Genomic DNA, 25,053 nt, shown 5'->3' with positions numbered 1-25,053 from the left:
GGAGGAGGGACCCTTGGGGGGAGACCACCCCAATTGCCCCTTCCGTGCTCTGCCATGACTATGCCAATTCCGGGGGGCGGGGGGAATCCCTTAACCCTGAGTACCAAATATTCAAAGCCTTGGGTTACACTAGTTAACCGGTCCAACCAGAGCAGCCTCCTGTGGCTCTGGAGTTTGTTTTCACACAAAATCTCACCCGGAATGCACCACATCCCACGCCTCAGCTCCCGGAGCCCTGTGCATTTGGTGGGGAATCTTGGCACTCTCCTTAATAAAGACTCCCAGCTTTCCCTGGGGGTGGGACGACAGCATACAGCCTGTCCAGAACGGTCCACAGCACTCCCCCTTCTCCTCTCTCTGGGTGACAGAGGAGATGGAAGCCGCCCAGCAGAAGACCCAGGGCACAGTGATGGGCAGCGCGGCACTTGGGCCTGTCTGGGATCTTGGGCACCTCTTAGCCTTTAGGGGGGACGAATACAATAATGAGTGAGTCCACACGTGCACCCCACGAGCGCAGCATTCCTCCCAGCAGAGAGTTATTAGTCCCTCTCTCTCTGAAAGCCAATAAACATTCTGACTCATTCCTCGGAATACAAATGCAGCGAGTGTATTTACCGTGTCAGCTCAATAAATCACACGCATGCGCCCCTCTCCTTCCAGCACAAGTGCCCCGTTCAGCAGATTCCGCTCCCTCTGGCTTCCTCAATGACAAACTCCAGTGAGCCCAGTAGCGCTTCTCTCTCCAGTGCTTCCATTCTCAAAGGAAAGAACCCGAAAGCGCCAGCCATTGAATGGCAACATAAATAGGGTGACCAGATTTAAAAAGTAAAAAACCGGGACAGGGCAACTAACATAAAAGTAGGACTAACTCTTGAAAGTGGCACTGTCAAGGCACTACACTTAAGTAGCGTTTGGAGGAGAGGCGGTTTCAGTGTTACTGTTAAAATAAACACATTTTATAATCAATTTCTAACAAACGAACACTATCTTAATTTGTAAAATGCAGCATTTCTTCTTTGCGAGCTATGCCTGCCAGCTATGAAGACACACTACCAAAAACCGGGACCACTGCAGTTTCCAATGGGAACATAATCTTGAGAAAGGGGGACAGAGCAGCAAAAACCGGGACAGTCCCGGAAAAACCGGGACGTCTGGTCACCCTAAACATAAAGAAACGCGCAGGCCTGTGCTGGCGCTGTCCCAAAAGGTCGCCAATGCAGGACTGGCTGCCGGTGAATGGTACCGGGGACACACGTGTTCCCAGAATGTGCCCAAGTGAGCGTCGTGACTCAGCCAGGTGCCATCCAGGTGGGTTTGGAGGTGGGTGGGGTTCTCCCCCAAGGAAATATTTAGAAACATTGGTCAACGTGGTGCATTTTACAGAGCAATTTTAGTTGACGTTTGATAAGCCATAGGATTCACGGTCAGTTTTGGCGGGTAACATTTCATCTTCCAATGCAGATCACACACAGTACACAGGAGCATTTTGCTGCAGCAAATCATGTACACATGAGTCTAAAAAGTGTGCTCCCAATTGGAACAATGGACCTACCTACAGGAGACAAATGAAAAGGCATGCCACACCAGTGCTTGCTACAATGCGCCACTGGCACAAAGCGAAACATGACAGCAGTCAATTATATACCAATAGAGGTAACAAAATAAAATACTGTGCAAGGAGGATAACCATTTAATGCACACTGCACAGCCTTTTCCCTGTGCAAGTACAATCGCAACTGCAAGAACATAAACAGATCAGCATTACCTTCAAGTGTGTTGCCAGCATACTCTAGATTGCTCTCTATATAGCTGCTCAGTTCAGCAGCTCTTAGGGCCGTCGAGGGAAGCAATACCCGTTGCCCTCACAGTCCCTCCCTAATGCCATGTGAGGAACTGCACGACTGGCCATTTTGGACCGGTCGCCTCGCGCGGCGATGTACGGGCCTGTACACTGAAGAGAACCATCCGGAACAATAAAAGCACTTTCAAGGAGGACTAGGTATGAACAGGAAATGCCGCAAGACACAATTAAAGGAATTCCCAGGGATTTAAGTGGGGTAAGAAATCGAGGGGAGCCCTCATTTGGGGGGTGGCCTGTGGGATGGGCGTGGCCGAAAAAGGTACACAAACCATAGTAAGGTACACACATAAATATAATTTTTCTCGTAAACCTAAATCTAGAGCCTAAGTAATCGTTTAGCTATTAGCTATTCAATTATTTTATTGACTATATTGATTATTCATTTGTACTTGATTTTTCATGTATTTTTGTTACCTTTTGTTATATTGTTTTTGTCTTCTTTCTCTTTCCATTTAATTCAAGTACAAATTTTATGATTTTATGATAAAGTTTTATATGTTTATGTATTTGTATCTATATTTGAAAGGTTGATTAATTTCAACTAAAACAAATAATAAAAAATAAATTAAAAAAAGATATATAAATGCTTACATTTATATATTAGTTAGCGTGTCTTACTATGGTTTGTGAACTTCAAGATGACTTGAAAAGTACACAAACCATGGTAAGGTGGGCACACAAATAAATAACATTTATATATTTGTGTGCGTACCTTATGGTTTGCATACTTTTCAAGCCATCTTTTAAAAATATTTCTATGTTTATCAAAGATGGCTTGAAAAATACACAATTCAATCCATCGTTTATAAAGCTTTCCCGACGGACAAAGCCTGAGGTGTCTTTGTCCGTCGGCAAAGCTTTATAAAACATGGCTTGAATTGTGTACTTTTCAAGCCATCTTTTATAAACCTCGAAATATGTCAAGGAGACCCCAGGTTCACAGAGGGTTAAAGACGCCTCAGCGACCTGGGGAAACAAAGGGACAGTAACTTCCTCTGTTGACCCCTCGTGTGAGGGGTCACCAGAGGAAGTTACAGTGACTGACAGAAGTGCCAGCCAGCCACAGTCTTCTATCACTTCTGTCAGCTTGCCTGACTTAATGGTGGGTGCATCCCCAGTGGCATCACTAGGGGGGTAATGGGAGACCCGGCCCCCGCCCCTGAAATCCTGGGCCCTCCCTTGTGCCCTCCTGCCTAAGGCGAGCAGTGACTGTGTCCTCTGTTCGTGGGGTTATTTGTGACACTCACTAAGGCAAATGTCTGCATATCACGCTGCAAATACTCTCCTTTTGTCTCAAAGCAAGCAGTGATCTTGGTATGCATTCTGGCATTGCTAGGAACATGAGCACGAGCCACTACTCAGGTGTTCCTGCCTGGCTTCTGCAGAGCGACCTGCATAGAGTGCAGAGCAGCTTGCAGCCCCTTCCTGCTAATGATGGGCCATTAGTCACTGAATGGTTTCGCGCCTGCATTCTGATGGGAGGGGAGGTGCAATGGGATGTGGGTAGTTGGTGTGCACAAAAGCCTCTCTTCAGCAGTGCTTGTGATGTCACACATTACCTTTCATAGGTGCCCCCCCCACTTTTGTCTGTGGCCCCCCTACATTTTGCTTTGACCCCCTCTGTGCCGCTCCGAAATTTGATTCCTGGTGACGCCACTGTGCATCACCCGTTGCGGATGCGGCCGCCGCAGGCTAACGTGTCCCGCCAACATTGTGGTGGGACCGGGCGGGGGGTGGGCTCGGCTCAACCTCACTTTTAGGAGACTGCAGAGGCCCAGCCCCGGCTGGCCCGAGCCCACTTAAAGCACTGGGAATTCCTGACTGTTTCAAGACCGCAAGGCTGCCATTTGCTGAAATCCGTAAAGACACCAGCGAGGGCAGATTTCATGAATGGCGTGTGCACGCACATGGGCAAATGTGTCACATCTGACTGGCTCCCGCAGTGCCTAGTATTTTCTGAGTTTTGAAAGTAGATAAGCGCCCAGGCTTGGCGTCAATTAGTATACAACCAGACGTGCAAACTTACAGTGAGCCCCAGTGCTATCAAAGACATCAACATTTTCATACAGTGCCACATTTGGATATCATTGTAAATATTGGCGTGCGTCATATATAGACGGGATTGTGAATATTAGCCAGTGTCGGATCTAGATGGAAATGCAGAGATAGTCACGCGCCACATCTAGAAAGAATGTGGAAATTTAGCACATATCACTTCTAGATAGTGAGGCCAATAACCAACCCACTAACAATTTCACCCCTCTGCATACACTTCTCAAACTTAAACCAAACACAACCACAACCCTAAAGCACAACAAACCGCACAAACTTCACTACACCGCAACAACAAAACAAACCACACATAGCTTCTCACAACAGCACACAACGGCTACCGACCAGAAAGCACCCCAAAGGTCAGCGAACAGTGTTAACCCAACTGAAGTTGCCAAAAGCACATCTCGCGCACTTATCCCGCGCGTTCCCACTAACGACACCCCTCAACCCCCTTTCTTTGTCGGATCCACTACAGCGCCAGGGGACCACTCCGGTGGTGATAGTGCACGGTACAAATATCCTTTAACATTAACATTAACACATACCTACCTGCCAAAGCAACAAAGTGATGTTTATGGTCATTAGGCAGGTAGTAAAGACATTCTGGTGCTCTTTTTGACCAAGGTTTTGCGCCATTGTTTTATTGGTGGAACAAGCGGAGCACCATAGTATGTGCACCAAGGGGTTATCTAAAACAAATGTTAAGTTTCAAAAAGAATTCAAACTTAAGGGGATGAAACAACTGGAAAGGTGGAAACAATACAATTCCCTAAAAACATTAGCCCCTAAAAGCAAATACTATAACGTTTGATTTAAAGGTTCGTTGCTGTAAACACATGTTCTCTGTTAAAAAATGTACAGCACTGGAATCCAGTTACCTGTGAATTAGGAAGCCTTTCAGATAAGTGACTCCCAGCCAGTCCTCCGAGCAGGGGAGTTGCTAGGTCTGGAAAAGACCCGGGGCTAAGCTGATGTCGGAACTGTTGGGACTGGGGGCTAGCTAGCCTTTTGGCTGTAGCTCCTGAGATTCTATCCAGGGCTACAACCAAAAGATCAGGGGCTATAGCCCCCTTAGCCCCCCCTAACAACGCCCCTGCCTCCGAGGTAGCTGCCCGCCAGCTATCATGGTCCTATTAATGATCTGGCATGCAGGAATGCCTCTGCAGCGCTCTGCATCCTTCCCTGCCATGTCTGCACGCAGGGCATGAACAGGGTCCGTGTGCAGTGCCGCAGCGGGCAAGGCGCGCTTCCTGACAATCTTCATTACGTCTGGCGTTTGGGGCTCGACAGGTTTCTTACCAAGGAGAGCTTGGAAAGAAAATCCAAGGATTGATGCAATTCGTCAAGATATGCCACAGTGTATCCAACATTGCGTATCTGCAGCGCAAATGCAGGTATGCGCCCATATTGAAATGAGTAGACATTCTGGGTGGCTACAGGCAAACGTCTCTGCCACATGAGAAATAGCGCCTGACTTTGGGGCCATCGCTGATACAGTGTGTATGGCGTGGTGAACTGAATAAACATTGGGGAGCAAAAAAAGTACTGCTTTAGATGATTGTGAATACAGAGCGAGAAATAATCCCAGAAAAAAGACAATATTATTGCGCGTTAAACATCAATACAAGAAAAACGGGCTTTGAACCTTCACTTATAGGCCTCTAGAGAGCATATTTAATAATTGTTTCCAATCGGTGCTAGAAATGGGGAAAAATACACTGGTGTACCCTCTCCTCATTGGGGGGTGGACCTGTAGAGAGGCTGGCAGGCCTGAGAAGTGTCAACCCAGGCCAGATCAACCCACACGTATCTATTCACCGAACACAATTCTGGTCATTTGCATAAAAGCAAAGAGCTTTATGGGAACATAAGAATGCCCACATTTTGACATTTGAAACATGTCTGTCAGTGATTCAGCAAGAAACCCTTTTGAGCGAATGATGAAATTTGGATTCTGCTCTTTTTATTAGTCACGACACTCACTGTAACAAAGAAAGTCTGTAAATGGCAAGACATAAATACCAAATTGGATAGTTGACTAACAGTATTTGAGGCATTGGCTGTTTCTGCTGTCAGTCTTCTAGCCACTTGAGGAGCAGTATGTGAGGCTTTGGATGTTTCTGCTGTCAGTCTTCCAGCCACTTCAGAAGCAGTATGTGAGGCTTCTGCTGTCAGTCTTCCAGCCACTTGAGGAGCAGTATGTAAGGCTTTGGCTGTTTCTCCTGTCAGTTTTCCAGCCACTTGAGGAGCAGTATGTGAGGCTTTGGCTGTTTCTGCTGGCAGTCTTCCAGCCACTTCAGAAGCAGTATGTGAGGCTTTGGCTGTTTCTGCTGTCAGTCTTCCAGCGCAGAGCTCAGCTTTAGGGCGTATCTGAGAGTTTCCTGGATCCTCCCTAGGAGACAGTCCTCCTGGTGGTGGATGATTTTGCTTGGAAAGGCTTTTGCCTGCATTTTGTAAAATAAAACAAAAATATTGTGTCTGAATGGGAACGTGATTGAGAGGATGTGGTGATTCCGGTTTCAAAACTGGAGAAATCCAGGACGTATTGCCACTGGGGGTACATTTTCATCCTTTTTCTGAGGAATTGTTATGTTACATTGACATACAATGCTTAGTGCTTTGCAGACTCTTATTTTCTTCAACCTGCTCTACAGGGAGGGGTTCCTTAAAGCTTCTAATTAAACGCTGTGAAGTAACGGGGTTCTGATACTACGGGAAACGTATTTGGTATTGACCCTAAGAGTACCGCTGTGGTGCACCTCAGGAAATTCCCTGTTGATCTCCATCGATCAGTGCTCTCAGAACAATCACATGGGTGGAGCTGTAATGTGTGGGATAACTGGGGAGCTACATGTCCTGATACCCTAAGATTCTGGCCCCACACAGTGGTGGGGCTACTGTATGTGGGCAGAAATGAATTTGGCCACATCCAGACACCCTCCTAGATCCTCATGGTGCCCCCCTTTGCAACCCACAGCAGTGGGCCGCCACACTTGCTCTGAAGGCATGCGTTTGCAAAGGAGCAAATGAGTGAGGCTGGTGCCAGCGCACATGGAGATCGTGCATCTGCTTCTATACTGCACTTCTGAAAATGCGCAGCGCAGTATCGCAGACATGCTGGCCCAGGCCACAATGTGACTCAGCTACACTCCCCAGCTAGGGTTCTGTAACTTTCTCTCTCTCTCTGACTGTCTCTGAGGCACCGCTCTAGGCAGGGCTTTAGGCAATGCTGCATTGTGCCCAGTCCTTCCCTTGAGCATCTCTCCCTAGATCACCAACATCGCAGTCTCATTTTAAAATGGGTGGCGCACTGAATGGAGGTGGAAAGCAAGGTTTGGCTTGCTCCAGCCCCTTTTTGCGCTGACACAAGTTGGATGAGGGACATGGGGCAGAGATAAGATCTCCACCATTGCTGATCTCCTTCATGTGAGACTTTCATGCAGGTGAGAATGAATGGATTCCTATGGAATCTGCCTTGATTTTACACCGGCTCAAAACCAGGCATATACATTTACTTGTTCTCGAGACAGAAAGGAAAACAGAAGAGTAAAGGAGAGTTTGCTTTGCTTTAATTGTTTCCTTGACCCCTTCTGCCTCGAGAAGGTTTAGAATTCAATGCAGGGGACGTGCTAATGTTGGTGGTCAACTGCTTGCAATTAAGAAAAGTCTGTAAAATGAGACTGTATGCATTTTTAAGTGGCTATGAGTTTAAAGTAGGTACTTAAGCAAATTTTATTGTTAATTATCAATTTTCTACACCAGAAAGCTAACATTGCCCTACCACTTCTAATAGAAAGACCTGAGTCAGCCTCGAAAAAATGTAAAGAATCTGAATGGATTTGTGTGTGGGAAGTCTGCCTACCTTGCAATGCTTTTAGATGAGGAGCATCCACAATGAAACCCTTGGATCAAGTGCCCATTTATCTTTTGAAATTCCCAGATCTCAATTATAGAGCTAGTTTGCTGAGGCTTTGCTTCAATATCTGGCCATCTAGAGAAGCCCTGGCCTCCAGTAAAAGTCTATCTGAGGCCAAACCAAAATGTAGATTCTGTATGAATAACTCCATTAAAGAAACACTTGAGCACCTACTAACTAGTTGCCAAGCCCTTGAGAAGCAAAGAAAAGAGAGTTTCTTTAAATAGTTGGGGAAGTTCTACATACTCTCATCTAATGATTTATGGAAAATGATTTTCAACTCACAATCCGTATCCTTAAACCTGGCAACAATTAACTTCTTAGTAGCATTGAAGCTTGAATGTGATCAGTGGGAACAGATATTGTAATCTAAAGTCTCATAGTCCCTCGTCATGCTGATGTACTCTTTGTTCTCAGGAATGTGACACATAAACCTTTTTGGTATATTTGACCAACAATGCTGATCATTATGATTTCTTGCAACAATGGGCTCTTCATGTGTTTGGAGTTGAATGTAATGGGCAATTGTGAGTTTGAAGTTGAATGTAATGTTTAAACTGCACTTTTTTTAAAATAATAGAACAACAAATTGTCAATATTTGTAATTTGAGTAGATACTTGTGTAAGGTTGCATGACAACTAAACACGCAAGTATAAATAAAATAAAATAAAAACATTATCAATTTTTGCTGTTACTGAAAATAATTGGCAGTTACCTGAATTACACTTTTTTGTTTCGATTCAGAGGCAGGCGCTTTGCTAGGGGGGGGGGGGGCTAAAGGGGCTATAGCCCCTGATCTTTTGGTTGTAGCCCCTGATAGAATCTCAGGAGCTACAGCCAAAAGACTAGCTAGCCCCCAACCCCAACAGTTCCAACATCAGCTTATCCCCAGGTCTTTTCCAGACCTAGCAACTCCACTGTTCAGAGGTAAAGTTTATTCTGCTGCAGAGTCTTCAAGCAACTTAATTCCAATAATTTGCTGCCTTCCAAGTGTGCATGCTATCTATACACACACACATACACATACTGAAGCCTTGTTTTCATTTGCTTTGGAGTGCACAGGAGTAAGCCCCTTCTCTACGTGTTGTGCACACGTGTAACCATTGAATGGTCCACTTCTGTATTCTGTGGGTGTTATCAACCAGTACTAGAAACAAAGAACAAAAACTGAAATTCGAATAATTGTTGTGATATTTGTCTGGGAGCACCAAATTTATTTTCACTTTGTTTATTATTTTGCATAATTGCTTGCGTGATTGACTTTAAACCCTTAAATATTGTGCTTTAATGTGTATATTTGGGGGGAAAGTATTTATATGTGTATAGGTTATTCTACTGCACCAAGGATTGTGTCAGAAACTATACTAATTTTTGTCTTGCATAGCATTATGTATAAGATGATCTATGATATTAGACATTTTGAGATTGTTGAGCTTGTACATTTTTGTGTTTTTGTGTTTGTTCTATATTGGAATCTGATCTTTCATTATTTTGGTTGACTGAGATTTTTTAAAATATATTTTCATATTTGTGAGACACTGATGTGCTCTCATGTTATGCGTTGTCGGACAATCCATTATATGACTTTTTCTCATTTTTTGGTATATCTGTAATCTCTTGGTATGTCCTAGTGATCCTTACATTTCTTTTGAAATAGAAGTCAAGGACAGAATAAAAGTCAGATAAATTACAGATACGTCATTACCAATGTGTACATTATGAGACTTATAAGACTATTTTTCTAAAGAAATATAGTTAATTGCCCCTATTAAGACCTTTCTGGCAGTTGTCTTTACAATGTGTCCTGTATGATTCATATTCTCTTAAGAGGAGTTGGTGGTCCCCTCCTCGTCATGGTAATTCTACATACTCATGTGCAGGCATCTTATGCTTATTTTCATGGGGATGTTCAGTGTTCCAGTGTATGGCCATCAGGTATTTTGAGTCTTTAATTTTGATTGCTCCTACATGTTGTTGTATTCATATTTTAATGGTGCTTCCTTCATATAATTGTTTGCAAACACACTGTACTGCATATACATGCTTTGCGTTACAGTTTATATTTTAATATTGTACATCACGCCATTTAAATTATTTAGTTCTGTACATTAAATGATGACAGAAGTAACATGTACCTTATTTGAATGATCTCTAATTTTAATGTTCAGACAGTCTGTTCCTTTTGTACTTGTTTCTCTTTTGATTTGGTCATTCAATTTTAGATGGCTTTGACTTACTAGTCTCCTAATCGTTGATGCATTTTTTACATGTGTTTAATAAGGCCATCTGATAGTGATATACTCCAGTGTTATCTCTGAAAATGTATTACCATTTATGTTTTAGAACTGTTAGTTGTTAGACAAATGACATCTTGTGTTATTTTTCTATTTTTTGTTATAGAAGTTCCTGACAGAAATTCCCTATAAGGAATGTTGTTAATTGTGTGGTTTTGTGTTGTATCACCTTACATGTCAATTAGATGTTGGTTTTCTATACAGTGTCAGATGCAGACTGTTTTTTTATGGATGGTTTTAAGTCCAAAATAAGTCAATTTTCTCTTGACTGTCATTCATGGTTAATATCATCATTGCATCTCCCAAATTAAATCACAATTTATTTTCTTCTGTAAATTCTTGTTGTGTCCATGCTTGTTCAATAGAAAGGGTGGCATATATTGGGACATGTTTTGCCGTAAAGCAGTCCTCTGCATTTCTTTGTATGAGACCCAAAAAATATAAAATGTTGCTGTTGAGTATGACTGTTAACATACATCTCTATTAGCATTTTCTTTTGTTTGTTATCGGAGGCAGATGTTGTCTTCAGGAAATAGTCTGTAGCATGAAAAGATGTAAGGTCTATAGGTGCTCAAAAGAGGAGGGTATCTTATGCTACAAATGTTTTGTCCTTTTACTCTCTTGGATGCAATACAAATATGCAATATTGGTTGTTCAAGTTGCTATTGATTCTGTATTTGCAAAAGATAATTCCTCTGGTGTGAATAATATAGCTAGCACCCCCATCTGGGGGTATACAGGGCTGGCAACAACCCGCTAGACGGAGCGTAGGTAGGCTGTAGCAAAGTGAGGGCCTCAGGCAAGGGTTCAGTGCCATTACCAGTCCTGTACCACCCCGGCAAGGGAGTGGCTGCTATTTCCACCAGATGGCTTTGTGCAGCGTGCACATAGTTAAAATGGTTTAAGTATTTTTTATGGGAGATGGGCTGTGCATCTAGCACATGCCCAATCTCCTGTATAAAAAAAAAACAGAAAGATGGAGGCTGCCATTCTAAGTAGAAAAAAGCCAAGCCCTTTTTCTGTTTCTATTGCAGTGACCTGGTGTGGACAAGGGAAGGAGAAATACAGCTTGGCCTGCAGCTAAGTCAGAGGGAGATGAGGTTGTTTGGGGATGATGTAGGGGCAAGGGAGTGGGGGAGGGACTAGGGGCAAAGGCACTGAGGTGCATTAAAAAACATGATGTCACTTGTGGAAAGGGCGCAGGTGGCAGATGCAACACAGGCGTACACTGGCATTTTCTGACCACCTGATTTTAATTAGCGCCCTTGGTGTGTGTGAATAACATATGCAACTTTAGCATATTTTAGGACAACACCTGTGCTGATATTGTTTTTTTGTTGTTAGGTTGCTGCTCGCAATTGTATTATCCTTTCTGCTATGGCTTTGTTATTCATACCTTTTTACTCTAGCTAGTGTGATATTGTTATTTTTATGATTATTAGCTGCCATTGAAGAAACAATTGATAGGGAACGAGATAAAGGAGCAGCCATAGTAATCTTAGATATTATTTAAAAATACATCAGACGATAGCAGATTGAAAGTTGTGTTTCTTTCATTGAAAACAATATTGGTGTCAATCAAATTTGGATGAATGGGCAGTATCAGTAGTAGTGACTGGAAACATTAGAAATTAAAAACCAACTCAGTTGTATATATTTTTATTCATATGGAAATTCTATAGGCTGAAATATACCAGGCTGTCTGGGTTTTCTTCTTCAATACTTTTTATTATAGTTATCTGATTTTAAAGAAATCGCACAGTTATTTGAAATGTATTTAAATTACATAGGTCACATAATGTGTACTAATTGTCCAGATCTATTAAAAAAGTTACATTTTCAATTAAACATGTCAATACTAGCTGCTCTATAAAATTCTTCTAATTACCTACCGATATGCTAATCATTAACTAATCCATGTTGTCCTAATATATTCACGCTAAACATTTTAAGATATTACATTAAAACATATTTGTGTCAGCATCCAAGTTATTTTTTACAAACTTTGCACTTTTCAACACTTTTTGCAATGCTGATTTAAGCTTCTTCACAGATCTCTAATGAAAGCATGCATTCCCCAGGACAGATTTCCAAATTTAAATATCTGCTATATGATATAAACAGTTGTGGGGGAAACATTGACTTTCATGTATCTGCCCTGAACTTTCCTTATCCTTAGACTGTATTTGCCTAACGTCACTTGAACGCCTCAAAGAAATAAACAAGTTGTTAATGTTGATCTTTAATCTCTTTTCATCATGCATCCCAACCCAACCACCAGGTAGTCCCAGGGGAATCTGTCCAATCATTCACAGCGTCATTGTACTCATTAGCTTCTATGCCTCTACATGCTAATATGTCCTCATGGTTTATTTGTGTGATGGATCCTATTTTTGACCAATGCTAGATTAAAAGAGCTAATGATAATTTTTCATTGCAGCAGGAGCAGACAAGGTTTGAGCCATATATTTTCAACTACGCTAGACCACCCACCATGCAACGGCTATTACTTTAAATGCATATCAGTTCACCTACCTCATCCATGTAGAAAATTCCAGCAAGAGAAATGGGGTGCCGTTCTTTTCACTCCACGTAAGGTCATACTTTTAATTTATTGTAGATTATTTATTAAATCAGTAAGTCAATGGTTCATAGTTTGACTCTCATGTGAAAGATGTTTTTATTTTTTATTGCGTTTTGACTCCCATTTGAAAACAGACAAGACTCTAACACAAAACAGTATCATTTAAAAGGAATTGAAAAAAACATAACATTTACAAAAATGTACAGTCATATTTAGTCCAATAAAAATTAGGAAAGGAAAGCAGTAAGTCATTCATACAGACGTGAGGTGTAGCAATTCGAATGGTTTATCTTCGTCTGTGATCCTTCCAAGAATTCCCAACATTTTGTATTGGAATTCACATAGAGGCAAGATACGACTCTGTGCTTATCCACCCTTCAAACTGACCCACAATGCTTCATTTCCGAACAGCATGTCTATGAATTTTGTACGCTTTTCTCTTAAGGCAGTACAGCCCATGACCAGCTGGTTAGTGGTTTCTTTCATGTCTCCCATACCACATAGCCTGCAATTTAGGCTCCCTCTTCCACCATTCCAGCTACCAACTCTTTCAAGCTTGGGCAGTTGATGTAGATGGAAACTGAGGCACAGTACCCTCCTTTTTGGACATGGGAAGATGAGAATGTACCTTGAGATCTTTCCCCTATTGTATGTCAATTTAGCATATTCCTTGTAGAGGGTGTGCTTAGCTATGTCATGTGATTATTTTCCCCCAATCAAACTGGAACAGCTTTTTATCTTTTACTTTTGCTTGATTTATGATTAGCTCTTCTCTTGAACTGCCAATTTCATTCAGTTTGTTGGTCATCTGTTCCTTCAGAGTACTTATTGATCTATCCGAGTTACTCGTTTGTGCTGTTCCCCATTTTTCATATAGGGAGTGACTCGGTGGGGGGGTATATTAATGTTGCATAGCTCATCATTTTCCTCCACAATGCCCTTGTATTAAAGGAAATTAGACCAAATTTGTGTTGTATTACTGAGTTAGGAACTGAAAGTGCTAGCCTCAGGGTCTCTTTCCACAGCTTACCTTGGAATGTATTAAGGTTTGTCCCCATATCGTTTAAGTTTATGTCAAGCCCGCACAGTATCGTCGGCTCCACTTGCATTTGGTAGAACTGTATCCGCGGAGTCAGCGAAAAGGTACACAGGTGTGCATAAACTTGCCTCATTTTAGAAATTAAGGGGCCATATTTAGCACCGAGATAGTTTAACCCCCCTATCTTGGATGAGGAGTTTAGGACTTCATATCCCAAATAGGTCAAGCCAGATACTCGCTCCAGTGGTTCATCTCCCATTAGCCACAACATTGTTTTTGGAGCTCGCTTAGTTGAAAATATACATACCCTTGATTTTGTCCCATTCACTTTGATTGTTTTCCATAGCATACGTGTGAAACAGAAACAGCTTCTACTGTATCCCAAGAGGAGGAAGATCAAACAGCACCAGACCATCTGCAAAGGCTATCCAGTCCAAGGTTACTGTAACAAGCCTCACTGGATGTGTTCACCCCCCATCCCACACCTTTGCTATGTCTGCTGTATACATATTGTAGAGGGTGGGAGCTACCACGCATCCGTGTCTGAGTCCCACATAAGTGGGAACCAGAAAGGTTGTAGATCCTCCTCTATCTAACCTCACTCTTACAGAGGTGTTTGTATGTAATAGGGTAAGCATTTTCACTAAGCTAGTAAGGACGCCCGCCTGCCTAAGCTTTCCCCACAATTGACCACAAATAACTGTATCAAATGCGTTAGACATAACGATTGAGGCCATATAAACCGTGCCTATTGCGTTCCTCTTAACCGCTTCCCTCATATGTGCTAGGATAAAGGCATTAAGCTGTCCCCATCCCTGCTCTAAAGCCAATTTGGCAGATGGAAAGGAGTTGATGTTTAGTAATCTCCTTTTTAAAATCTCTCAATAGAAGGTCCTGAAGATCTTACTTGAGGAGTCTAGCAATGCTATTGGTCTAAAATTTGCAGGGCTTTGCTTGTCCTCTTTTTTTGTAGATTGGGACAATTAAGGATTGTTTCCACATTTCTGGAACCGTACCTGAACCATGAACGTGTTGAAACAAATTCCACACCGGGGAAGTCCAAATTTCGATGTTTTCTTTGATGATAACCAGGGGTATGTTGTACGGGCCCTTTTAGATTTGGCTTTACCAATTGCCCAGACAACATCACTCCTATCCCAGGTGCATGTTTCCTCCCCAAGAGACTCCTTACACTCCTGATCAAGTGGGGGTTCATTTAGAGGCGGAGCATATTTCTCCCTCAAGTGTTGTTCCCATACTTGCACAAGAATTTGGCACTCATCTATCGCGCTAGAGGTTTTCTTAGTTACTCCGGCCATAAGCGCCCAAAATGTCCCTGCGTCTTTCTTGATCAGTATATCTACCATCTCCTGATATTCTTTTGATCTAAGTTTCCCCCCTGATTATATGCACTGCTCCCTGGTAGCACATTGTTATCGTCCTCTTTTCTTCTCTGAATAATTGGTGAGAAGTGGCTTTGTGCCTAGCAAGTTTTAATTCTTTTTGCTTGCCTGATTCTAATATCAAAGCGATTTTGGTGTACAGCAATTCCCTGCCATGTACCCTTCTGAGATGATCAATGCATGTGTGTAGCCTTGCCTTATAGTTCCAAGCTGTTTAGCGTACATACAACTCTCGCATCCGTGCTACTTCCTTAGACCATGTGTTCATAAGCACTCTCATTGCCCTCATGTTCCATCTTATGGCAGAGCCACCCCTAGCCATCGTTGTGTATGCCAGGAACAGCACAGTTTGGTGCTTAGTTATTTGCATGCCAGAGGGAGATGATCACGCCCCATTGCCTCCCCTGTTTGAGCTGATTGCTATTCAGCTCTGAGGATACGTAAATGTGATCGATCCAAGAGGTATGGTTCCCCCTCCCCATTTATGAAAGTCCTTTAGAACCTTTTCATCTGGAACACAAGGTCACAGTTCTCAATCTGCCAAGGAGGACCTCCTATTTGTTCTCTCCTTGTTCTGCTATTTCCACTTCGTTCGGATGTGGTGTTTCATTTTGACCAGACACAAGCTGCGTTAAAATCACCTCTTACTAATTAGTTGGTGTGTTTGTCTTTTCCCAGCCATTGCAACTCTATATACAAGCTCCTCGTGCCCCAGACGTGATTTTAGCTTCTGCTCAACATATTCTTATTTTGACCCGTTTTGTAAACAAAATGTAAATACTGCCTGTAAGTTACGCTGTTCAGAGGGCACTAAGGTCATTGTAAACATCCTAATGGGATGGAGGGCCCCTCCAACATCAGCCTTTAAATGCTGTTGGGTCCCCCGCGTGCACTTTTCAACATTTGCAAGGTGGCGTACAAAGGTGTACAGTAGCGCCACCTTTGCTCTTCACTTCTATTTTCCGCCTTGTAAAAAAGTACATTCCGTCTGCAAATGACGCTCTGTGGGCAGCATTCACTAGTGGATTCCTATGGAATCTGCTTGCTTTTAGCAGGTGCTAGCAGGTGGATTCCATAGAGATCCGTCCATATTTCCCCCTCCCGTCTTCCACTCTGCCTGCAAACATGTCCCTAAAATCTCCCGCAGAAGTAGAGCAAGGTGTAACTGGCTTTGCACCTTGTTTTTACACTTTGCTATGCTGCATTCTGTAGGAATCCATTTGTTTTAAGTCTGCATGAAAATCTCACCGTAAAACCAGGAGGCCTTTGAAGGAGGAGGAATGGACAGCAGAAATGCTAAATCGGTTTTGTGCCCCTGCTCCTCCTTCAAGTGCATTGAAAATTCCCTACAGTGTAAAAGGACAGCATAAAGAACGTATTCCTTGCTATTACGCCTTACTTTACACCACCTCTTATAAAATGACCCCTTAATTGTTTACTTAAATTGCAACCAAAATAACACTATCACTGACCTATCCATAACTGCCTATTCCTCCTTCAATTACTTAAACAAATAAATGCGGGGTTAGAAGCTACTGCCTCATTCTGTCTGCTCGGGGCACCACTCACCCTCAGTGATGGGTGCTGCACTTATCTCCTGCCCTTAAACAAGAGCTTCTCCCTAATTTGAGTTTTATCGGGAGGAGAAAGCAACTTTACGGAATCCTATCACGTTCAAAATACCGTTATCTCTCTAACTGCTTTCTGAGGGAAATAACTCCCTTCTGCAGTTTTCGGTATAATAAGACAGCTCCACACTCATTATTCTTTCCCTGTGGGGCCTGGGCTGGAATATTAACTACCCTGTAGAGTGTCGTGCTGTGTAGTCTAATTCCGCTTTACAGTGGGAGCGTGTAGGAATACTAAACTACTATGTAGTGTTCCTCTGTGCTGTTCTACTTCCCTTCACTATGATGCATGTCCAAGAGGGTCTCTTGGATGCTACAATGTTTACAACTATGTGACACCCAAACTCTTTTATCTCCAAGTGCCGGATTTCTGACCGTGTACTTGCTTCGGCCTTCTTCGCTCGTCCTGTATCTTGTCTCCAAATCTAGACTTGGAGTTCCGGGATTACCTGCTGCGCCGCACAACAACATTGAAAAGTAGTTTCAACCTGGGCTAGCCCATGAACGCCACCTGACTTGTGAGCAAGGAACCTAGGTCCACAGGGAGTGGGCGCTGCCATCTTTGACCGGATCTCTGGTCTTCAGGTGCACAACTGAGGCAAACCTGTTCGACTCGTGTGCTGTTGGCTGGTGCAATGCAACATAGAATCAGTAAACTCACCCAGAGACTTTAATGGACTCTCACCACCAAAAAACAAACTTCACAGTTTTCAGACACCCTGACAACCAGAATTGGACTTGCTTATAGAGCAATAGGCTCATGGCCGATCCAAAATTTTGGTATAGGGCAGTTTTTGTTGGTCAAAGTGGGCCACTTTTTTAGCCCACGTGGGCCAGTTGGATGAGTTACTTCACTCTGCGGCTAGTAGTTTTGACCAGTGTTGCTGAATACATATGCTTTAAAATGCACAATTTGCATCACATTCAATCAAAAAACTCCCCCTTGAGTACTATTCAAACAGTGTCACAAAAGGAGTGAATTGCCATTTGCAACCGTGGGCCACTTTTTCATTGGTGCCCGAGACAATTCTATGGCACAGTCCGACCCTGCTGACAACTCAAATGGTCGAGTGGTATGTTAAGGAACCCATCACAAATCCACCCAAACCTTCACCTCTGTCCTGCAACCTCACATGTAACTTAAAATGGCTGCAGGCTTTCTAAAGAGAGCTCGTAGTACACTGCACCTCAGAAGAACAACCAACTACAGACCTACGATTTGTTTCCCTTATAAGTATTTATACACATTTCTAATCACACACGCACTATAGAGAGTCAGGTCCTGGGAGATATCGTTTTATGTGTGTCTGCAGGAATTCAACTGAAAAGCTGTTCTGGACCAGTTTCGTCCAAATTCTGGTTCCCCAGTGGTGACCTTCCAGACATCCTAATAGGAGGTTGGTTAGTGCCCATCCTTTATGGAGGGGCCACCACTGTCTTGTCATGCACAGCGTGCCAAGTCAGTCGGTACACCCCGTTTCGGCGCGCCGGTTTGGCGCGGGCCGATTCGCTGCGGCCAGTTCGGCGCGGCCAGTTCGGTCGACGGGATGTTTCGCCGCTGGGATGTTTTGGCGCGCCGCACACCAGTGCACATCACCTGCTGTTTAGGGAAACGTTCAGTGCAGTGCACTGAAAGTGCGAGTTTCAACTCCATCCCACACTATTTTAAAATGAAACTGTCCTAGAGCGGTTTCATTTTAAAACAGTGTGGGATGAAGTTGAAACTCGCACTTTCAGTGCACAGCACTGAACGTTTCCCTAAACAGCAGGCGATGTGCGCTGGTGTGCGGCGCACAGGGCAGATTAGATCTGCCGGGCTCACGAGGGTGGGGGCTGTGCCGAACCGGCTCCTGCGCCGAACCAGCCGCACCAAATCATCCCGCGCCGGACAGGCTGCGCCGAAATGTCCTGCTCCGAAGTCAGTAAACTTGATATTGATCATACTATGTGACAGCCCCACCTAGTGGTTGCAGGGGCAGAGGCCTAGGTAGTATGTAGGTGGTGGAATCGACTTCCGCTTTCTCACCCCACACTTTTCCGACGGTTTTTTCCGCCTATGTGGTTGCTGACTGGTGCCCTTTTCGACCCTCTTTCGATATCTCCACTCTCTGAGTATCAGGCTTGGAGGACTTTAGAAAATCCACAGGGCCAACTACCCCCAGTCTTACCCCTTGGAGTGGATCAACAGTCTGAGGCGACGGCACAAGGGCGGAGCGAAGTACCAGCCGGAACGGACAGCACAAGGACGGTAGATAACACCCTGTCTGGATACAGACCAGGATTCCAGGAACGAGTCAGGTACAATGGCACCTGAACTTCCTGAGGCAGGTCCTAGTCACCTGGGCCTGAATGAGTCCAATGGCTCAGCAAGTAGTATGCTAGGTAAAAACACAAAAGGCATAGCAGTTGATATGGCATGCCAGGACATACACAAACTTCCTCATGCACAAATACCAGAGGCCGATTAGTTTCTAGGGCCATCTGGGTCCTACACACATTAGCAGGGGTCCTATTTGCCATGTCAATCACCAGTAGCAGGGCATCTCAGGGTCAGACTGGTTCATGCCCAAGTTAGTAGAGTTCTAGTTTCTCATGAACAATCATCAAAGGCGCAGCAGTTCCCAGAGCAGACCGGATCCTACACAATAGGTAGAGTTCCAATCTATCCGGCGCAATCACCAGAGGCTGAGCAGTTTCAGGGACAGACCGGGTCACATACGCAATAGCCAAGATAGTGAGAGACATGGCGCTCGGAATGCCCAATGTCACCATGGGCCTGTACTACCTTCATGTAGCCACCAGGCTTTCCACCAAGGTCGGTTCCTGACCCAACCTCTGACACTGAGCCTTTTGATACCTTGTAACACCGATGGTGTCCCTAGCATTCTCTCCGCCTTGCTCCTCGAATCTTCCACTGCCTCCTTCTCCCTTTTTTTTACCACCATATGCCAGTACTCACCTCCTAAGCCTTGCTGTACCTCACTGCACTTTGCTGCTCTCCCATCTCCTCCGCCCGTCCTGACTCCTCACTGCACTTTGCTGCTCTTCCATCTCCTCGGCCCGTCCTGACTCCTCACTGCACTTTGTTGCTCTTCCGTCTCCTCGGACCGTCCTGACTCCTCACTGCACTTTGTTGCTCTTCCGTCTCCTCTGCCCGTCCTGACTCCTCACTGCACTTTGCTGCTCTTCCGTCTCCTTGGCCCGTCCTGACTCCTCACTTCACTTTGCTGCTCTTCCGTCTCCTCGGCCCGTCCTGACTCCTCACTGCACTTTGCTGCTCTTCCATCCCCTCGGCCCGTCCTGACTCCGCACTACACTTTGCTGCTCTCCCAACCCCTCGGCCCGACCTGACTCCGCACTGCACTTTGCTGCTCTTCCATCCCCTCAGCCCGTCCTGACTCTTCACTGCACTTTGCTGCTCTTCCATCCCCTCAGCCCGTCCTGACTCCTCACTGCACTTTGCTGCTCTTGCGTCTCCTCGGCCCATCCTGACTCCTCACTGCACTTTGCTGCTCTTCCGTCTCCTCGGCCCGTCCACTTTGCTCCTCTTCCGTCTCCTCGGCCCGTCCTGACTCCTCACTGCACTTTGCTGCTCTTCCATCTCCTCGGCCCGTCCTGACTCCTCACTGCACTTTGCTGCTCTTCCGTCTCCTCGGCTCGTCTTGACTCCTCACTGCACTTTGCTGCTCTTCCATCTCCTCGGCCCGTCCTGACTACTCACTGCACTTTGCTGCTCTTCCATCTCCTCGGCCCGTCCTGACTCCTCACTGCACTTTGCTGCTCTTGCGTCTCCTCGGCCCATCCTGACTCCTCACTGCACTTTGCTGCTCTTCCGTCTCCTCGGCCCGTCCACTTTGCTCCCCTTCCGTCTCCTCGGCCCGTCCTGACTCCTCACTGCACTTTGCTGCTCTTCCATCTCCTCGGCCCGTCCTGACTCCTCACTGCACTTTGCTGCTCTTCCGTCTCCTCGGCTCGTCTTGACTCCTCACTGCACTTTGCTGCTCTTCCGTCTCCTTAGGGGTTGGTCCTGACCCCTCGCTGCTAGTCTGCTTCCTCCTGTCCGATTCAGCCACCTCTTACAGCTTCCACCTTAGAGATAAAGGAATCATACTTCCTCTGTCCCTGTGCTCTGTGTAGGTGCCACCTTATTGGTTATCCGACACAATAGAAATGCAGACGTTTGAGCACACAACATTGTGCCGGCATTTGTATTACTTTTCCTAAATGTACTGGTTGCTAAGGTTCTGCCAGCCATACTGAAGCATACCCCTAGGAAGAGCTTGTCCATAGGAGGCCATGAGGGCACCTATCTTAATGCTCTCCTTTCATACACTGATTATGAGGGCATGGGACTCGGGGGGAAGTTATCCACAAACCTTCCTCCCTCTTCAGTGTTTCTCTATGGGTCCTCAAGCTGTAGCTGCACTGCTGAGGAGGAGCAAAGAGGAGAGACCGGGACGGAAAAAAATACATTTAAAAATAAAGGTGCTTTTTGTGAGTGCTTGGGTGAACAAATGTGTTGGTGTTTCAGTGTGTGTGAATATCTCCACATATATGTGTGTGTATGCAGGTGTGTGTGTTTGCATGTGGGTGTGTGTGTGTGTTTGTGTGTGTGTGTTTGGTTACATGTCTTACATGTCACCAAATTATTTTTACCGAAAAATGTTTCACCGAATTTACATACATAAAGTGAAAAGAGTCTATACACTGAAAGACTTTTACCGTAAACACTTTTCATTTTTTTAATGTAAAATCGGTAAATGCACTTTATGCAAAAATAATCAGTGCAACATGCTCTCTAACTGTTGACTTGCATACCGGGCGCTGTCCAGTTCTGCAATTATTCACTGACACTAAACAAGTGAGTGTCAGCGAGGAATTTCAGAACTGGACAGTGCCGATGACTTACACACAGTCATCAATGAAGTTCAGCACTGGACAGCGCCCAATGACTTTTGTTTTATTTTTTTATTGCCCCCCCCCAACCCCTGTTTTAAGACCTTAAATAATCCTCAAACATTCGACATTTTTTTCATCTGAAAATATTTACTGAAAGACTTTTTCATCGAAAAATTCTGTGAATGACTTTACATGAAAAAGCTCTCGAAGTAAATTCTTTCGGTGAAAAGACTGCATACCTGTGTGTGTGTGGATGTGTGCATGTGAAGTGGGGGCACAGCAAAAAGGGGAGTAGTGCTAGCATATATTGATGAGACAGGGTTCTTTGGTCATGAGTAGCATGACAGCGGGTTCAGGACTGGCATATATTGTTGAGACAGACTTCATGATGTTCGTTGGGCACAAGCAGCATGCAGCATGAATGGGGCCTACCCTGGGATAAACTGATCCTCTCATGGCCTCTATGGCCTGCTCGCTCCCTAGCTCCTGCTATCAAAAACATGAGCAACATTCATGCATTCAAGCCAGACCTCATGCTTGAAGGTGCCACCTCACTAGCCCGGCAAATACCTCCCATCCCTTAAATCCTCTCACCTCCACCTCCATTATTAATTTGGGGTCGTCTCCAAATAGCCGGTCAGATAGCACAGCAAGTAGAGAGCTCACTTTGACATCCTGCAGAGCCTTCAGAGGCAGGCTCAAATCCCAGCAGAACCAAACTCAGCTTTTCATCCTTCCAACGTCAATAAATGAGCACCACACAACGTGGGTAATAATAAGCAGTGCTCAGATGCCTGAGGGTTTGTAGCGCTATATAAATGCCAAATGATTATCTTCTCAGTTCATTTACTCCGCATCACCTGCTTCACTTTGCTTTGTTGAAAATTATTTTTTAAGGCACCCACTTCCCTGATTACCCTGCCTAATATATATATATATATATATATATATATATATATATATATATATATATATATATATATATATAGGTGTAGCTCTTTCTTATTGAAGCGTCAATAAATATAATTGAACCAGTTTTAACACATTTATTTGGACGAAAACAGCATGAGATGTGGGTCAGTACTAGCACATACTGTTGTAAAAGGGCTTCTATGTTCATTGGGCAATAGTAGTATGAAAGGTTTGCAGCACTGACAAATATTGTTCAGACAAAACTGTATTCTATAGTACCACTGCTGTCATATACTATTGATAACCGCCTTGTGTTTTTCTTAAGCAACATGAAAATATGTTTTGCAGTGGTTATGCTGGCATATATTCTTGAGACAGGTCTTGTGCTATTGTTTGAGCTTTAAATGTGTTTTACACTGGCATTTTTAGTATATGTTGTTGAAGCAGAATGACATGGGGGCCACCGCTGACATATCTTGTTGAAACAGGCCTTGTGGTAAGGTGTTTTACAGTGGCAGTTCTTGCTTTTTTTAGACAGCTTCATATACGTTTTTTGTTTCTTTAGTCACAATGAACATGAAAGGAGGTAGGGCTGGCATATATTGTTGAAACATGCCTCGTAATATTTTTGGGCGCAACTAGCATGACGGGTGGCAGTGTTTGCATATACCTTTGAAATCTGCTCATTGTATTCCTTGGTTAGCATGACTGCGGATCAGCACTGGCATAATGCGCAAGGGGGGCAATGTTTTTTGGGCAAAAGCAAAACGCAAAGTGGGCTAAAATACATTTTTGACACAGTCCTCATGTTACTCTTGGGGCACTTAAATCATGAAAATGTATGTTACAGCGGCAATTCTGGCATATATTGTGACAGGGTGTCATAGATTTATTTGGGCAAATCCAGAATGGAAATGTGTTTTTTTGGTTTTCGTATAGTAAAAAAAAAGTGGTTTTTAAACCAAAAATGGGGGTTTGTGGGGGCACCACCCCCAAAAAAAAAAAAAAAAAAATTCAACCCTTTGGTTTTCAGTCCTTTTGATTCGACCCTATTGCATTTCGGTCCTTTGGATTCGATCCTTTGTCCTATAACCCTCAGAACCTCCCCAAATCGTCTTGACTTTGTTTGAGCTTGCTTGTGCCAATTCTGAGAAATGATTTTTCCCCACCCATTTTAGAGCAGCAGCTACTGGGCCCTGGTAAAGGGGCTGCAATAGCTCCGTTTGGTTATGATCACCCCCTTCATCAGATACATTTAGCTGTGGGAGAAGCCGTGCGAGTAAATGAAGGTGCTGATAAGTGTTACAGCTCACTGCATTCATTTTTGGGGTGATAGTGGTTTCGCAATGATAAATAACATCCACATTTCTGTAGCATTAGTCATCAATGGGGGGGGGCAGTGCCTAGCAGGTGCACTCCGAATCTCAAACTACTTTTCCTCCTGCCAGATCAAAACTGCATGCAGAGTGTTCCTAAAACATTTTTTTGAAAGGTTGTGCCTGCCTCTCAGCAGGGTCTGGATCTGTGACGTCATGAGCGTCATAGCCTCACTGAGGGTCAGATTCATGGAATTCTTTGCACGGTTCAAAGTGGCTTTGCACTGCCGACACAAACCCTGATTCATGGAACTGTGCAAAGGGTATTTTTGCAGTGCAAAGTCAGTGCAAAGTTCATTTTGTACTGCAAAAATGACTTTGTACTGCAAAAATACCCTTTGCACAGCGCCAGGAATCAGGGTTTGTGTCGGTAGTGCAAAGTCTCTTTTCAGCAGTGCAAAGTCACGTTGAACCGCGCCAAACATTCAATCAATCGGGCCCTGAGAGTTTCGTGCCAGAAAGTGATTCATGGATTATTTGCTCCAAAAAAAACGGGATTTGTGCGCCATTCTGCTCGCAAATCCCTGATTAACTAATGGGGATTTGCAGGCAGAATGGCACACAAATCAATTTTTTTTTTGGCGCAAATAATCCATGAATCAGGCCACTGTTGGTAGTCTAAGCATCCCTTATTAGTGCATGACAAGCAAAGAATGGGGACCGTGGTCAAGTACTTAACCTAAGACTGATTCTCGACAAAGATGCTAATAGATATCGGTGACAGATGTACCTGGGTTTCACGGACCTCGACTATGCCTTTCATTTTATCAATGGAGATAAACTCTGGCTTATTCTGCGTGTAGTTGGAATGGCATCTACACTTCTGCTCCCTTAAATGGAACCGCATAGAGACTTATCAGCTAGAGGTCGGCATGGCAACAATGGCAAACTATCATCTAAATTCAATTTAAACACTGGGGTATGACAGGGCTGGGTCCTAGCTCCATTGTTATTTAACCATTCTCTCAATTCTTTATTTTCACAATCAAGCTTTTTAACATCAGACATTCCAAAAATGGGAGGGGTATTAAGATGTTCGCCTTGGCTCATCCAGATAATGTGGTTTGGATTGCCAGGAAAACACA

This window comes from Ambystoma mexicanum, chromosome 2p (genome assembly GCF_040938575.1).
Source record: "Ambystoma mexicanum isolate Mex_15411 chromosome 2p, UKY_AmexF1_1, whole genome shotgun sequence".
NCBI lineage: Eukaryota > Metazoa > Chordata > Amphibia > Caudata > Ambystomatidae > Ambystoma > Ambystoma mexicanum.
The sequence above is the reverse complement of the archived record's forward strand: the minus strand, read 5'-3'. Positions refer to the sequence as shown.